The 18503-nt window shown below is 39.1% G+C and overlaps 1 long non-coding RNA gene across 2 annotated transcripts; it reads right to left on the reverse strand.

Annotated features, from left to right (window-relative positions):
* Window positions 1–606: 606 nt before the first annotated feature.
* On the reverse strand, window positions 607–17948 carry LOC131246735 (uncharacterized). 2 transcript variants are annotated; one of them, XR_009171479.1, is made up of 5 exons: window positions 16212–17948; window positions 15267–15364; window positions 15051–15143; window positions 4400–4494; window positions 607–862 (listed from the first exon to the last, which is right to left on the reverse strand). It is a non-coding gene; the product is annotated as an uncharacterized LOC131246735 (long non-coding RNA). The 2 variants fall into 2 exon arrangements; XR_009171478.1 differs by having other exon boundaries at window positions 15267–17948.
* Between the last annotated feature and the right edge of the window lie 555 nt (window positions 17949–18503).

Consider the following 18503-nt stretch of genomic DNA (forward strand, 5'->3'; position numbering starts at 1 on the left):
ACACAGCTGGCTTGGAAAAGCCTCGACGAAATCTTACGGCACAGCCCACGCCTCAACCAAGGCCCTGAGCTCATGCTTTTCTGGCCCAAAGGTTTGCTGCAGGCTGAGGCTAACACTGGCCGGGCCCCAACCTCGCCCCTTCACAACCCATTCACATATACATTATAGTGCATTTACCATGTGTTGTTGCTGATTTATAAAATCTTCATGAAGCCCAAGTTCCGAATAGGGCAGAGGAGAAATGGGGCATCAGCCCCTCCTGTTTACTTGCCACTCCTGAAGTTCAGTTCATGGGCCCGACCAGCAAATGACAATCACAAAGAGAACCATGGTTGTGGCTTTTTCAGATCTCAATGAAGGGAAAAAAAAAAAAAGGTTATTGGGATTGTGCCTAGGCCCAACCTTCTTCTTCTTTTCTCTTGCTTTAAAAGAGGGCCCAGATCTAGCAGGCAGGCCTAACATGTTTTATTATTATTATTTATTTCGGTCTCCAATTAAAAGTGGACCCAGATTCAGCCAGCGGGCCTAACATTGACACTGAAGTCCAGCCTGTGGTGGGCTAAACCCGAAAGCTCTATGGGACATGGCCCAATGAGAACCCCAACCGACCGCAATTCAATGACCATAGTCTTACATATTCAAATAGGGTAAGAACAGGTTAGCACCATAGTTCTAAAACTAGCTAACTCACTTGAAACTCATCCGAATCAACCGACTTGGCAAGATTTTGAGCCTAGTCATTGCAAAACTCACCTCTTTAACTGGACTCACTCATCAAGTCAACTGGAAAATACACTTGACAAAACTCAGGCCGAGAACGGAAGTGAAGGAAATCCACCGAGGGGCACAAAGCATTCAATCACTGCACCAAGCACTTGTTATTACTACTCAATAAGGCAATTTATATTACTTGTAAAAGTCTTTACTGTTCTAAAATTTCATTCCTATATTTTTATCTGTAAATCAAATATCAAGTAGAGTCGACTGTGTTTGGTTGTAGATTGGATCCTTTCTCACCTATTACCTGGCTCTCCCTCTCATTGTGTGGGAAAGCCTCTGTTATACCTTTGGGATAGAGTGCTTGAAAGAATAAAGAAAAAACTCTCCTCCTGGAAGAGTAGCTTGCTTTCTCTTGGAGGCAAGCTTGCATTAAGGACTCTTTAGCTAACCTCCCTGTCTACTACATGTCTTTATTCCATTGCCCAAAATCAGTTATTTCCAGAATTGATAAATTACGCAGGGACCTCATCTAATTGATGAAACAGACTGAAATATATAGGAATCCCATATATAGTGAAAGTTTGTGCAAATTTTTGAGAACCATTTAAATTACTAATCTAGTAATTTAAATGGTTCTCAAAAACTCAAGATGCATCTGATTACGATTCCAATTCACTTCAGGGCGTAAAGCGTCTGTAGGTGGCTTTTCAAGTCCGCCATCAAATCCCAGGGCTCAACCCTGGACAGGCGATGGAAACTACCAAGCTGGAGTACGGTAGGGGCAAAGGGAATTTCCGGTGGAGCGGTGAAATGCATAGAGATCAGAAACAATACCAACGGCGAAAGCACTCTGCTGAGCCGACACTGACACAGAGACAAAAGTTAGGGGAGTGAATGGGATTGGATACCCCAGCAGTCCCAGACGTAAACGATGGATACTAGGTGCTGTGTGTTTGGCAAGATGGATCTTCCTCTAGAAAATTTGCCCTGCAAAATTAGAAGTTAGTGTGTACCCCATATGCACGAGGGGGAGCAGGAATTAAGCGCATGGATTTGGTAAATTCAGCGCTTTTGGGTAAGTGGGTTTGGAGGTTCTCTAAAGAGGAGTCAGCTTTGTGGATATCTCTCGTAGGTCGCTAAATATAGTCCATCTCCTATGGGATGGTGGACAAAATCTTCTTCCCTCTACTGGTCATCATTTATACAGAAAGGTGTGTATCAGGTGGCAGCATGTCTTTCAAGGTGTCGGATTCTTGGTAGGTAATGGTGAAAGGGTGACATTTTGGTTGGACCCCCTAGTTGGGGGAGAAAACTCTCTTCTCCCTATTCCTGGACCTGGCATCTGTTTGCAATGATATTAATATCACTGTGGATCAATGCTATTCTGGGAGGGGATTGGAAGGCCTTTGGCTTCCTCCTTTTAGGAGGAACCCGAGGGATAGTGAGATCGCCGGCCTTGCTAATTTACTCTCCCATTTGCAGGGAGCCTATATCTTGTCAGAAGAGAGAGGAAGACTCTTTGGTTTGGAAGTGTAAAGCCTCAGGTTCCTTCTTCAATCTTCTCCCTAGACCGGCAAATTCAGAATCTCCAAGCCCTTCGAGCTTTGTTTGGACGTATGGGGCTCCCCCTAAAATCATAGGGTTTGCATGGGTCGTTGGAAGAGGTCACGTGCTCGCAAGGAATGGTCCTTCCAAACATGTGCCTCTTATGCGAACGAGATGCAGAAACGGTCAACCATGTCTTCCTTCACTGTCCATTTTTGACAATCATCTGATTGGGGGTGTTCTCTTTAGCCAGTGTCTGCTGGATCATGCCTGCTTCCATTGGAGATCTGTTGCTCGGATGGCACGAAGTAGACAGGGGGTCCTTGGGTAGAAAGAGATGGAGACTCATTCTTCTTACAGTTCTCTGGGTTATTTGGAGGGAGAAAAATAGTCTTTGTTTTCACAGTAAGGGTCTTTCAGCCTTAGAAGTGTTTAACAGAGCGTTGTTCCTGTTTATGGACTGGGCCCTCGAGCCGTGCTCCTAGTCATTTTCACCTTTTTTTTCTGGGATCATGCATGACCCACGGGCTGCTGTTGTTGCACTCTTTGTTTTTTTGTTTTTTAGGCTAGGTTTGCTCCTTACTCTTCCTTCTTCCTTCATTTATTTATTTATTTTTTATTATTATTATTTATTATTATTATTTTGTTGGGGGGGGGGGGGGGGGTGGCCTTTGGCCTAATAAAATTGCACCTTTCAAAAATAAATAAATAAAGACTCCTTCAAGTCTTCATGTTTACCCAACCAGCTGATTATCGAGTCTAGTCCAGCTTCAAAACTATGGTTAGCACAGCCACTGTCATCAACATCAAAGACACTAAACCTTGGTAAGAGCAAGTTAATGTATCTTAAATGCACAACAGTAGGATCACGAAATCATGAAGTGAACTCAAGTGTCCTGATGGGCCATCATTGGGCCGATGAGGCCCATGATTTTGGGGATCCAGAGCCTTGATCAGATGGGCCCCAATGTGGATAGGAGGTGACGTGACTTAGTACCACATCAGTGTGTTCAGTTGCACTAAATATTTTAAATATTTATACTATTATAAATATTGTTAATTTCATCATTAAATACCAAGTCGAGTCAATAAAGACTCAATCAATTCCGAGTTGGCCCAACCTGGCTAGACATGGAGCCAAGTCAGACTGTTTGGGTTTTTGAACTATGTCCAGCATCTCAATTCAAGTGATCCAGAAATTCCAAGCAACAAATTGAAGCTGAAATGGCAAGGCAACGGAAAAATTGGCCTGGCAAGAGAGCACCCAAAAAATAAAGTTCAAAACATTGCTAAATGGACACAGGCTATTCATTGGGTTGGTCTATTAGCATGCCAATTTGGCATACTGCAATATCCAGGCCATTCATCAGGTGGGGCACACAGTGAACATGCCCTGACCCAGAAAACAGGCCAGTCCATCCCTCAGGTGGAATACACTTGTATGAGAAAGGTCTATATTCAATATATGCATTTAGTCCAATTTTTTGTGTCAGGCATGTTCATGGCCTGCCCCACCTGATGAATGGCCCATATGTTGCAAACAAGGCGAGGCCACTTCTCCATCCCACTCACGCTGAGTATCGTTCGCACTTTGCATTGCATCACTCATATTCTAGCCATAGGAAATGTACTATCAAACTGAAGTTTGGTTTTTGCCTGAATCTAAATCATAAAAACCTATGGTTCTTGGGGCCCACATTTTTGTAATTTCTCAATATGTACAGCAATAATTCCTCGTACGCAAGTTACATTTTTCATTCAAAAATTAATTATTAAAATTAAAAAAAAAAAAAAAACTCAATTAGAGGCTGAGTTCACTATTTGTTCAAAACTTGGTTTGTAGTTGTGCATGCTTGCCCTACCCAAGCCATTGATCTGACTGCAGCCATCATGGATAGACCATTCCACCAAATTATCCCAAATTGGAAAATCCCAAATTCTGGGTCTATCCATGACCAGGGTTGTCAGGTCAATGGCTTGGATAGAACAACCATGGGCCCCATTTGTACAAACTGAGTTCCAAACAAGGAAGTTCCCTCTTCGGTATGAGAACTCAGCCTCCCTTAATTATAATGCAGAAATGAAGTGCATGATATCATGAAACAGAACAATTCTTAAAGTGGAAAAGACCAACCTGGAGAAGACATTTTTAATGAATGATGGCGGCGCCAAAGTCCTCCAAGAAGAATGTCAATTCAGAATCCAAAGGCACACTGAAAATCTGACTACCTGCTTCAAACGAATAACCAATTTGAGAAGGAAAAAAAAAACATATTGCAGAGGGCATTACAAAGTCCAAAAACATAAATATGAACCTGAACACTCCAAGCAAAAACCTGTTATCATTGTAAAAAAACTCCATAGTCCAAACAACCTAATGCATTGCTTAAGACAGGTTTATCACAGTTCTCAGGCAGAATGGTTGTTATGTTTGTGTTGGTTTCAGTTTGTACAATTGGGAGTCCCGGGGTTCAGTGATCCAAACTGTCGATATGATGAGACTAACTGTGATCTGATAAAGTGCCAATAACTACCCAGATTGGAAGAATCCTAACCCTTCAATAGGTCACCAACAAATATACAGTTAGAGAAAAAAAATCGCAAAGATTCACAAATTCACATGTAACTGAAGAACGAAAGTAAAAAAAAAAAAAAAGAAAAAGAAAAGCAAATGAGAATGTTCTGTAGTTGCGATCTTACAATCTGGGAGTCGTCATGTATGGGTCAATGATCATCCATTGTGATCATATCAACAATTTTGATCATAGTGATCATACATATAACTGAAATTAACCATCCAAATTGAAACTGTGGATATGATCACTACGCAGACACGCAGATACATACCAATGAAGGTTCTATCAATTTCGTAGCAATGTTGCATTCCCAGATATGACATGCCTCTGTAACACGGTGTTGCATACAAGGGTAGTTTTGTCATAGGATAACGTAAAGTTTGTTATGCACATAGACAAGGTCATCAAGAGTAGTTTTATTATTATTATTATTACAAAAATGTTAATGATCTTTATTCCTCTCTAACATATAATTAACTCAAACAAGGAAGCTTGCAAAACAAAAGATAGTTCGAAATTTACTAGGTATTTCTCTTTGAATGATAATTTAATGCCGGTTGAGAATCATGACCAATGGTTCTGACTTCTTACTCTTATAACACACCAGAGAATGAACCCATGCATTTGCATATCCGCTTTCCAAATTCAAATCCAGTACAGGCCCCACACAGACAGACCGGAATCCTCTACAACACCTATTTTACGCAGCATGTAAAATACCAAATCTCTGTGGAGCATACAATGTTGTATGTGTATCATGCACTCCATCCATCAGGTTCTATGCTCAATTCTAGGTCCTCGGAAGAAAAAAAAATAAAAAATCAATCAGCCAGATCCACAACTCAGGTGGGCCACACCACGAGGAACGATAGGGATGATGCCAACCATAGGTTTGTGTGGGGCCACCTTGGTGTCTTTCATTAAACTCGGTAATCAGGTGCAACTCACCAGGATGAAGTGAAGAGACAAAAGTCAGCCTGATCCAAAAGTCTAGGCAGGCAACACTGCATGAAATTAGAGGTTTCAGGAGCAATTTCAGTTGATACCATCGATGTAGCCCATCAGAGTTTTCTATCAGGCTGATCTTTTGTATGTACGGTTCAAGGGTTCTCAGCTTATGAACAGAGAGATTTACATATACGATATGGTGTGCTCCGCAGAGCTTGGGTGTTTTATGCACCACGTAAAACAATGTTTTGTAGATGATTCTGGTCCCACACAGACAGCCCTTATGACAAAAGTCATTTTGAACACACTTTCCAGTCTTCTCGGCTGAGTGGGTCACACTACCTGATGTCAAAGTGACTCGGCCGCAAATTCCCCCGACAAAATACACAGCAAAAGGAAGGCAGCAAGAATGCAGCTTTTGCTGTTGCTTTTTATTTCATTTTTCTCATTGAGAACAGTTTAGTTATGGATATTTGTATTTGTATATATGTCGAGTTGCTCCTTTCAGTGAAGGTATGGACTCTCTCAACCTTTTATTGCAGATCTCATTGTAACAAAGCCTCCTTCAGATCTATAAGCCTTTCCTAATGTCTCTGGACAACATATAAGGTTGGTTCTTCATTTTTCTTTTGTTCCTCCATGTCTCTGGAGTGCAACACAGCAGTTTTTAAACACACTTGCGTGCTTCAGGTCATATGATGACATCATCAGCCATATGGGCAACCACCTTGGATCAGTCGAAAGCGGTGCCTCTTGATAGATCTCGATTTGTAGACATATTTGGTGACTTGTTTTGCAGATTTTTTATTATCTCCAAATAGGGGTGAAACTCGGTTGGGTTGGGTCAGGTCACTTTGAGGGTCAACCCCAACCCAACCGACCTCAAGAGGACCTAACCAAACTATTGTGCAGGATGCCATGGATTTTGTCAATCTGCTAGTGCAGAGAAGTCCTGTTTCAGTTCAACCGGTATATCATCGGGCCAACCGAATTAGGGATGGAATCTCAGTTTGCACGCTATGAAGATTTGCACATTTTCAATTCGACTAAAATGTGTGAGTTGGTTTGATTCGGTCCGACCAACAAGTTATACGATTAGGGCTTAGTATAGACGAGTGTTTTCTCTCTAAGGGCAAAGGTTTTGAGAGGTGAGATGGTTCGAGACACTTGTAAGGACTTGGGAAGGGATTTTCTCAAGGGGCTAAGGTTTTCCTAGGTGCACATCACAAGAGGAGATCAAGTGATCTTGTAATCGAAGAAGATGAGTAATGTAAACTCTAAGGTTTTGATTATATTGGATCTCTGTCGCTTTGTGCCATGGTTTTTTCCCGCAAGGGTTTTCGATGTAAAATATCTTGTGTTCTGTGGTTGCTTGATTGATTGTTTGGTTATTTTGTTTATTGTGATTGTTCTATCTTCATTGAACATGCTTCTACAAAGCGCATGGATTGACGTTGGTGTTAGATCCAAATTTCTAATACCTAGGGTTGATCTGGGTTTGTTGTGACTTAGGATTACAGCATAGTGGTGTGAGATAAGAGCCGGAACTCCAACACCAACCTACATTCCAACCTACCTAAGCTAACCTAATTCATGGTTTAGGACGGCCTAATCCAACCCCAAATGAATGCAGAATTTAAAATGGGCAGATTTATGCAAGCATTAACAATAAAAATTCAGCATTATACGTCATAAAATAAAAAAGAACTAAAAAAAATTCAGCAATGATCACAGACATCCATCACAAACACGTTGTCTTGAACCTTAAAATCTGAATTTAATCAAATCCAGTGAAAGATAGGACTTTCGTCTTACAATGGGTCCGTCCGACAATCCAAGTGGATTTTCTAATCCAGGAAATAGGAATTTTCTAGATTGGAAAATCTGAAAATTTTAGAAAAATTGATGGTTCTTTGATTATAGTTCAAATTTAGGGCCTTGGGTGATGGTATTTGAAGAATATCAAAATATGTATATGTGGGGATCAAGATCTTCCAAGATATAAAGATTTGGGTTGAAAAAAAAAAGGAATTGGCTTCTAGATCTAAAGAATTTAGAAGGAAAAGAAGATAAAAAATTTAAAGAAGAGAATACCTTGATAAAAGAAAGAAGAGAGAAAGAGAAGATGAGAAATCACTTCCCTGTGCCTCACGCCCTCTTCCAATCATTGGAAGTCGAAGACGAAATCGTCCGGCCTTGAAGAAGCAAAAACTCTCTTTTTCATAAACATAACATAGCAATACCTTTGAAGTTTAGGGCAAAACACCCTTATAAATTCGGAATGACATTCAATGACCAAAATATCCCTACTAAAAAAATTTTAAAATATATAAATTTGCACAAAAATTTGTGCGTGCACTGTCACAAAACTCAAATAAATAAAATGTGCATAAAATAAACTCAAATCCAAGATGCCCGATGGGCCCCGATAATAGCACAATGAAGGTGGGACCCGACTATGCAACGATCCAATCACACCATCCTCGCAATCCAACGACCCAAATATCTCCTCCAAGCAACTTACACACATCACGAACATATTTGTAAGGTCTTTAACCTCTAGAGACCCAACCAGTACCCATCATCTAACCACATTGACAAGGGTAATGCACGCATCTTGCATTGATATACTTTGAATGATCTGATGTCCGCATCAACTCCCTTCGGTTGAGAAGAGTTCAACTCCAGCAAGATAAACTCTTGTGCCTTTCTAACAAATCCGGATCTAGCCCTTGCAACTCCGCTTTCGTCAACCATGTACAGCCAAATGATGGTCTGTTCTTCCACTCCACCAAGTACCTCTAAAATCCACCGTCTCGAGTGGAAACAATTTGCTCATCCACAATTCCTTCAATTTCTTCTCTTTTCTCAGGTATAGTGAGCATAGGTGGTGTAGGTTGGAAGGAAAATTCAGAAATTGGCCAATGGTTTGGAACAAAATTAGGGTCTGTGGGATGACTTAAACAAGGCATTAGATCTTCCACATTGAATGTTGAACTAATCCCCATGCGAGGTGGAAGATCTATCACATACGCATTGGATCCAATCTTTTTCAAAATCTTAAATGATCTAGCACTGCGTGCTTGTAACTTCTTAACGGTAGCTTACGGGAACCATTCTAACTTCATCCTAACCATTACATAATCACCCTCATTAAACTCTTGAATTCTACAAGGTAAGTCAACTGAAATTTTGTATTGTTCTTTACTAGAATTTATCTGCCACCTAATCTCCGCATGCAACTCATGAATGTAATGGGAAAATGCATCGGCTGACTCCGAGGGCCTCTGAGTGACTGACATAAGTAACAGATCTATGGGCGGTCTGAGTTTGTAACCACTAACAATCTCAAATGGACTCATACCCGTAGACCTATTAACTGAACTGTTATATGCAAAACTCAGCGATAGACAAGACCAAGTCCAAAGTTTTAATGTGTTCACCCACTAAACATCGTAGTAGATTTCTGAGACTTCGATTCACAACCTCAGTTTGGCCATCAGTTTGAGGATGGTAGGCATACAAGAACTGGAGTCTCATGCCCATCATGTGTCATAATGTCTTCCAAAAATAATTAGTAAATCGGACATCCCTGTCAGATACTATGGTCTTAAGTAAACCATGTAATCGAACCACCCCCTCAAAGAAAATCTTGGTTGTGTTAGACGCATCCGACGTTTTTGAACACGGGAGAAAGTGAGCCATTTTAGAGAAGCAGTCCATGACCAAAAAATGGAATCGTGCTTTTTAATTGTCTTGGGAAGCCCAAGCATGAAATCAATGTTGATGTCTTACCACGGTGCATGTGGCACTGGCAATGGCATATACAATCCGGTATTCTGCTTCTTCTGTTTTGCCAATTCACTTGTTGGACATTACCCTAAAATTTTGGCTACATCTCGCTTGAGACTTGGCCAATAAAATCTATCCTCCACTAGGGTGATGGTTTTATCTCGACCAAAGCTATCCTAAACAGAGTTCCTCATCATCCAATCGATCTGCTTTTGTCTCTACATCTTATAGAGGTGATGAAGGAGCCAAGGTGGTTGTGGTTGTCGTGTTAGAGGTAGAAGTATTTGGGATGGTCGTGGCATAAATTCTAGTGGCGATAATAGTCACGGTCGCAATAATCGACACAACACCCACTGCAGCCTCAATAATCACATTGTTGATACGTGCTAGGATTTAGAGGGAAAGCCAACTTGGGCTAATCAAGTCCGCTCATTGCATGATGGTTCTAAAGTGTATGTATCTACGTCTGCCACTCCTACTAAGCCGAGTACTGGAGGTGACACAATTACTATATCCAAGGAAAAACATACCAAGCTTCTGAGAGATTGCTCCACATATGCCTCTTCCTCTACTGCGACTTTGACCCAATCAGGTACATCATGCTTTATGTTTTCTAAGAGTATCCCATGGATTATTGATTTTGGCACTTCCGATCATATGACCAGTAAGCATTGTTCTATCAAATTCCATCTTTCTTATTGTAAATTTCAAGATCTAAAGACGAGGAGGATGATTGGTGGAGGGCATGAATCAAATGGACTCTATTACCTTAACCATGGAACAACTGGAGTTGGAGTCGTACTACAGACCAACATCTCACCTAATTAGTGGCATTCCAGGCTTGGTCACCCATCCTTAAATAGGTTGAAGAGTCTTATCTTGTCTTTGTTGTATGTATCTCTAGGTTAAAGTGTAAAGTTTAGGAGTTAAGCAAGCATTTTAGAGTGTCTTTTATGTCTCGTGAAGATAAAGTCACACGATAAACTATTTTTTTTAATACATTCATATGTTTGGGATCCAATTCATATTTCCAGTTCATCTTAATTTAAATATTTTGTTATCTTTGTGGATGATTGCAGTATAATAACATAGTTATATTTGATGAAAGACTGTTATGAGGTATTTATGTGCTTTTAAATAATTCCTTATGCAAATCCAAACTCAGCTTGATGTTAAAGTATGTATTCTAAGATTCGACAATGTTGAGTACACAACTATTTTCATTCCTATATTTTATCCCATGGCATTATTCATCAAACTCATGTGTGCACACACCACAACAAAATGGAGTTGCGAAGCATAAAAACCATCACTTGAGGTCGCTAGAGCATTGTTGTTGCATATGAAGGTTCCGAAGGGTTTTTGGAGTGATGCAGTTTTGGCCGCATGTTATCTCATCAACCAAATGCATTCATCAATCATATGCGGTAAAACTCCTTTTTCTGTCTTATATCCCCAATGTTAGTCTTTCTTTATTCTTCTTAAAAAATTTGGGTGTGAATGCTTTGTACATCAATTTGAACATGTTTCTGATAAGTTTGAACACAAACAACGTCGTCAAACCACATATGCGGTTCTATGCGATCGCATATGCAATCCCACAATCGCATATACGGTCGCATATTTATTTATTTTTTAAAATTTTTTTTTAAAAAAAATAAGGGGAAATTGTGAAAAAAAAAATGTAGGAAAATATAAGACCTTAGGAGAAACTTCCCTCAAGTTAATAGATAACTAATATAGTAATTTTACATATATAAAATTAGTTTGTGACTTGTTAGAAAAAAGAATGAAGTACATCAAATTCAACATTCAACAATATAGTGAAGTAACAAAACAATCAATAAGCTATTTATTGTGCAAATACTATTTTGAAGTTACATCTTAATGTTTATTATTTATACACTATAACACTAACACTGCTCACAAGCTACAAGTTACAACCTAGTTACACTAACACTAAGTTACACTACAATAAGTTACAACTTAGTTACCCCAACACTAAGTTGCATTCAACAATATAGTTACACAACTTACAGTTACAAGTTACACTACTTACTAAAGTTCATTTTTTTGCAAAATAATAATAATAATAATGTGCTAACGGTTGGTAGATATGCAGTCGCATATGCTGTATGCGATCGCATACTTTGCATATGCAATCACATATCCTCACACATTTAGCATATGCGATATGCATATGGGAATTTGCATATGCAATCACATATGCGAATATGCAGTCGCATTTAACAACATTGAACCCAAAGCTCTAAAGTGTGTTTTCCTGGGATACTCCAGTACTCAATTGGATTACAAGTGTTATAATACCATTACTAGTAAACAGTATATGTCAACCGATGTCACCTTTTTTTAAAATACTCTGTATTTTTCGAAGGATGGAAGAACTCTACAACTACATGAGGGTTCCATTACTCTTCTTATGGTGTCAAATGCAAATTCACCCAGAAAGCAAGCTCTTGTGCAACATTTAGCTCCACCATTGCAAGTTTACTCCAGACGTTCCAAGAGAGGTGATGAAGTGCATATCAATGTGCCCTTTGTCAATCCTACCACCCCATTTGAAGGCCATCCTCTTGAGTCTTCACCAGTACAATCAAATGAAGATTATCTACTCATTGCTATCCATAAGGGTACACACTCTTGTACTCACCATCCAATCTCTAATTTTGTTTCCTTTCATGCCTTTTCTTCTTCTTTTCATTAGTTTGCTTTGTGTTTGTTCTCTGTGTTTGTCCCTTGATCTTTTCAGGAGGCTCCTAATATTGATGGGTGGAAGCGAGCTATGGAGGAAGAAATGGTTATAGTTCATCAAAATCAAACTTGGACTCTAGCTGAGTTACCTGCAAGAAAATGTGCAGCAGGGTGCAAATCGGTATATACAATCAAATACAATCCCAATGGTTTCGTGATCGTTTAAAGGCTTGGTTGGTTGCGAAAGGATACACTCAAACTCTTGGTGTAGATTACTCGAAGACCTCTCCTGTAGCCAAGCTCCATTCCATACATATAGTGATCTCTATTGCTACAAATTTAGACTGGCCTCTATACCAGCTGGATGTGAAGAACGCCTTTCTTCATGGTGATCTACTTGAAGATGTGTATATGGAGCAACCGCCTAGCTTTATTGCTTGGGAAGAGTTAGAAAAAGTCTGTCATCTGAGAAAATCAATTTATGGATTAAAACAGTCTCCACGTGCTTGGTTCGACAAATTTAGTAATGTGGTGCTTCAGTTCGAGATGAAACGCAGCCAGGCAGGTCACTCAGTCTTTGTTTGACAGTGGAAGACTGGCACTATTATACTAGTTTATGCGGATGATATCATTATATTGTAAGTGATTGTGCAGGCATATCTGAGTTGAAGTTCTTACAGCAACACTTGCACAAAGGATTTAGGTAACCTTCGATACTTTCTGGGTATTGAGGTAGCAAAGTTGAAAGTGGGAATTAATCTATCACAGGGGAAGTATGTGATGAACTAGTTAGAAGAGACAGGTCTGCTGGGGGCTAAGGCTGTCGTAACTCTCATGGATACTAATTCAAAGCTAATTATAGATGGAGGGGAACTATTTGACAATGTAGGGAGATATCGTCGGCTAGTGGGCAAGTTGATTTATTTAATAATTACATGACCAGATATTACTTATCCGGTCAGTGTAGTTACTCAGTTTATGCAGGCTCCTCGTGTGTCTCATATGGAGGCTGAGTTTACTCAGATATTTAAAGGGAGCTCCTGACAGTGGAATTCTCTACAAGCGAAATGAACGCCTTAGAGTGAAAGGGTTCTCGATGCAGATTGGTTGGTCGTCCGTCTGACAGGCAACCCGCCACAGGTTATTGTACATTCGTAGGAGGAAATCTAGTTACCTGGAAAAGCAAAAAGCATCAGGTTGCCACTCGGTCCAGCGCAAAAGCAAAGTATAAGGCCATGGCTTATGTCGCATGTGAACTTATTTGGTTGAAGACGTTAACATGTGAGATCGGGTTTGTGGTGGACACTCCTATGAAATTATACTATGATAATCAAGCAGCATCACATATCATCAATAATCCGGTTTATTATGAGAGAACCAAGCATGTCAAAGTCGATTGTCACTTCATCAAGGAGAAAGTCACTAACAAGGAAATATGCACTCCATATATCAAGTCACAAGATTAAGTATCAAACATGTTCACGAAGGCTTTAAGTCAAGCTCACCTAGACAAATTCTTTTTCAAGCTGGGCATTCATAATATATATGCTCCAACTAGTGTTGGACCACGTGTAGGCTGACCTGACTATACGTATGGTCCCTTGATGTTGTATGTGGATCTCACGTGTTAGGTTTTATGTTTGGGCTTTAGTTGGTATGTTTGAGCTAGTATTCATAGGCCCATGAGATCTTTATTGTTTTACTCTTAGCGAGAAGGGCATATAGGTAATTTTCTTGTAATTAATGGAAGCCCTAATATAATAAAAAGAAAAAGTGGGGCCGTGTGGATCTCTATTGAGCTCTCCCTTCTCCTCTTCTCCTTCCTCTTATTCTCCCTCCTTTCTTCTTCTTTCTCTTCATCTTAAACCACAGATTCTTTTTTCTGAGGGTTGCAAATTACCAACTGAGGCAGATTGGTGCAAAAAACCTCAAAAAAATAATAATAATAGAAAAATAGTACAAAGTGCACATTAAAATTTATTATTTTTTTCAAATTTTCCTCTAGATCTGAGAAAACGCCATTTAAAACTTAATTAAATATCTTGAAATTTCACCAAAATTCTTCTAAAAGCATCCTATATTAGACCCCATACTTTCTTCCTTCAAGTGTCCATCTGCCCATACACTGCTGACATCAATCATACCATTGATGACGTCAGCAATGGGGCCCACTAATGTTGCCGTTGGACAATCTAGGGAGATGCTCGAATACCAAGTTGTTTTAAATAAAGAGAAGGGCGAAGAGATCTAAGAGAAGAAAGAGGTGGCTAAAATGTTGTATTAGTCTAATTGACCAGCACATTCTATTAATATATGCATGTAGGATACTGATTCACCTTACAACAGATTTAGCATAGTTACGTGGACAGAAGCTTCCATATGCTATAATTTTTTTTAAAAATTAAAAAAATTTAAAAAAATTTAAAAAAAATGAAATGAGATGTTTTTATATGCTTTACCTTGACAACATTAAGACAATATAACAGCACAGCAGTACTGGTATTGGGTTGTGATTGATTGACACTTGTAGGGTACAATTTCAATTTATGCGGTATTATTAGGTTGATTATTTCCTTTCCTTTCGGTTGGTTCATTATTTTCCAACTATAACAATATCTACTCACTGCCAAGATTTTGTGAATATTGATAGCTTCATGAAATTGAGCGTGTTGAAAAATAATTTTAAGATACAGACAGATACTAGCATACATTTCATGCCCTACACTTAGAGGAAGTTGGAGGTGTATCACCACTCACTTTATCAGTTTCAATATCCACATCATATCTAAGCAACATAGCCACTTCTGCATCTCCGCCAGCACTATCCAATGCCTTTTGACTAGTTGCTACCTAGAACACAAAAAGAAAAACAAATTGTTAAAAATGAAAGACCTGATCATGGAAAGAAACTTGTCGAAGTTTCCAGAAAGTTCCAAGGACCATCAAAAGATACACAAGAAAAGGAGTTTTCACCTGATTTTTCAAGGAGAACGAGCTCAGCAATCATTGTCTGGTATGAAGAAACTACTATTATCCTTCTCCTTGTTTTCTTTTTGTGTGTATTTGTTTGGCTTGTAAAAGAAGCAAGCAATAGAGAGTATAGAACAAGTTAAAAGTCAGAACGAGGAAGCAATCAGGTCTGCTCTTGCATTAGAGAGAGCACTTAATGAATCTTCCCCAAGACTAAAGTATAGTTAGAGCTCCAACAGTAGGAATCAGTTGAGAAGAAGCTCGAAAAACGATTGGAAGGATTGAAATGAAAATGATTTTGCTAAATGAATGTCTGCGCGTCAGTATAAATGCAGCTTGCTACTAAGCTTTTAGTGTCTACTTAAAAGGAAAGGAAAAGGAAAAGAAAGAGAAGCTATGCTTGACAGGCTTTGGCTCAAGGGGCCTTTTGGGGGGAAAAAAAATACATGGAGACCTGGGCTGACTGAAATACTAAAAATTCAGGGTAATTTTTGAACAAGAAATCATGATATATCATACGTGCATTGTGCGTGTGTGTTATGTAGTACTATACATAATATATATGCGTTTGCATGTGTGTCGGGGATATAGAAACATGTATTGGTATCACCAATATTATCGCTGATACTCAGAAAAATATGGCTGCCTGAGGGAAACATTGGTATCACTGCTACCACATTTATGTGGTGGCATTCATTTGGGAGTTTTTAGAGAAAGGCAAGCTGGTGGCAGAATTTGGCACTTCTTTTATCGCATTGATTCCAAAGAAAGAGGGAGCTGACAGTTTGTTTTTTTTTTTGAAAGATAACTGAATTTTTTTTTAACCAAGAAAAGAAAAAACAGCCCAAAACCACCAAGAAGGCGACTAAATTACATCCCCACAAAAGAAAGATTACAGCCCTTGAGCTTCTCAGAGATGGAAGCTCACTCAATGATTAAAAGCCTCACCCTTTGGGACGTAGAACCTGCTGACTTGCTTTCATTCCAGAAGCATCTTGCATTTCGTTACTCCCAAACAGCCCACCAAACAGCGAGTAAGGGCATCCTCCGTAGCATCAACCTTTCTTTAGAATTTTTCAGTGAAACTTCAAGAGATTAAAAGACCCATGTTTACACATGTAGGAATCAAAATATTGTTTTAAAAACAAAAAAAAAAACAAAAAAAACAAAAAAAAAACAAAAAAAAAAAAAATCTGTACATAATAAGTTCTATTTTATAGAGGCTTAACCATGTGTTGTCGAAAAAATCAGTATAAAATAAATACATAAAATTTGTGACCAATCCCAACACTCTTAATATATAATTCCACATTAAGTAACGGTGAATAACGCAGTTTCCAATATAAAAACGAGAAAAAATAGAATTTTTCCCATTTTCATTTCAATGTTAATTTTTTTGCCACAAATTCATGTTAATGCATGATAATCAAGCATAGACATGGATTTCCATTGCAAACCATGCTAGAATTTGAAAAAAAAAAAAAGTTTCTACATTTTTTTGTCACCTTTGAGTTCCGTCCCATCTTCGTTTCGAGTCAAGATTTCTCCCAAAATATAAACTTTTATAAAATAAAAACCAAGAGTGCAATCGAAATCACCTACAGAACAAAATTCTAAAGAATATTCCAAAAAAAATTGGAGATTTTTGGGTTTTTGAAATTTTTCTGAATTTATGTTAATATTTGCCTATTTATAGATATTTCCCTGGTATTTGGTATATTATCGATGGTATCACTGATACTAGGGAAATTTTATAAGGAATTCTTCTCACAGTATCATTGATATCAATAATATTACCAAGTATCACCGATATTATTGAAAATATCCGATATTTGGAAATTTTTATATTTTCAGCAGCTTCAGCATCGTTGCCCTGGAGATACCAATAAGATTGGCAATAATATTGCCGATATTTGGAACAGTAGAATGCAGGAAGATAAACATAATCTCAAGGGAGAAAATGAGCTTTCTTTTGCATACCCATAGACCTTTTTCCATATCGAACGAGCAACCGTTATAGGAAGCCTTGTGGAAAGCAATTACATGCTTTTATTCGTTTTTTAATAAAAGAAGAAGGCAAGGGCACCATCCATTAAGATAATGGATAAGCGTCACAAATATACAAATATTGCCTCAACACACCACCTTGACCAATACATCGGCCCATGAGTTGGCCTCACAGGGCACTAAGCTAAGAGAAACAGAAAATTTTGACATCAGCCCCTTGCTCTTATTTACACGAAAAGGTTTCTCCAAGGAATAGGAGATTCTCCCACCACCCAAAGAAGAGTGCACTTGGAGTCACTCTTAGCTGTTCCCATGGGTTCAATTAAGATTTGGGCAAGGAAAAACCAGTCTTAATTGCTTGTAATTCAGGTCTGTTGGAATCGCCCACTCCAGAGGATCTAGAGAAAAAAAAAAAAAAAGCATTCTTAATCATGCCATTAGTATATGCAATGACTCCCCCAATCCCCGGATTGACCCGCATTCCCCATCAAGCACCCTTTTTTCGGTGGCTTACTACAGTCCAAGACCTCATCCCAACATCTATTGAGATCTGCCACCAGAACACCTTTGAATTCTCCAGAAGTGCAACCCCACTCCATGACAAACAATTTGATTTTCACCTAAAGACTCCTTGTTATCAAAATTCTTCTGCCTATCCTAGTGTTCTTGGTACATGGAGTTTTTTTTTTTTGAAAGGTAACGGAATTTTATTAAGGAAAAGCAGAAAAAGAAAAGACAAAGCACTGCTGAGACAGCAGAAAGAAAAAAAGGGAAACTACAAGCCTAAAAACAACAGATTAAACTCCTTCAGCCCCACTACGTTAACTGCCCATTCGATGACCAGTTTTTTGGCTCGAGATCCCACTGCTTGAACCGAAGCCTGGATGTCGTTAAAACACCTGTTGTTCCTCCCCTCCCAGACTGCCCACCAGATGGCCAGGATACACATTCTCCGGATCCGGGTCTTGGACTTGTCCGTCTTGAAGCCATGCCAGGATGCTAACATGGATGAAGCAGAGGGTGGGAGGCACCCGCTGAAATTAAACCTATTGAAGAAGTCCAACCAGATTTGGCCGATGAATGGGCAATGAACCAGTAAACGATCAACAGTTTCTTCGTCTTTCATACAGCAGAGGCAGATATTAATGAGCTGCATACCACGCTTCCTGAGATTATCTACTGTGAGGATCCTGTTTTTCCCAACCAGCCATCCAAAACAAATATATTTAGGAG

The sequence above is a fragment of the Magnolia sinica genome, chromosome 5 (genome assembly GCF_029962835.1).
Source record: "Magnolia sinica isolate HGM2019 chromosome 5, MsV1, whole genome shotgun sequence".
In the NCBI taxonomy this organism is placed as follows: domain Eukaryota; kingdom Viridiplantae; phylum Streptophyta; class Magnoliopsida; order Magnoliales; family Magnoliaceae; genus Magnolia; species Magnolia sinica.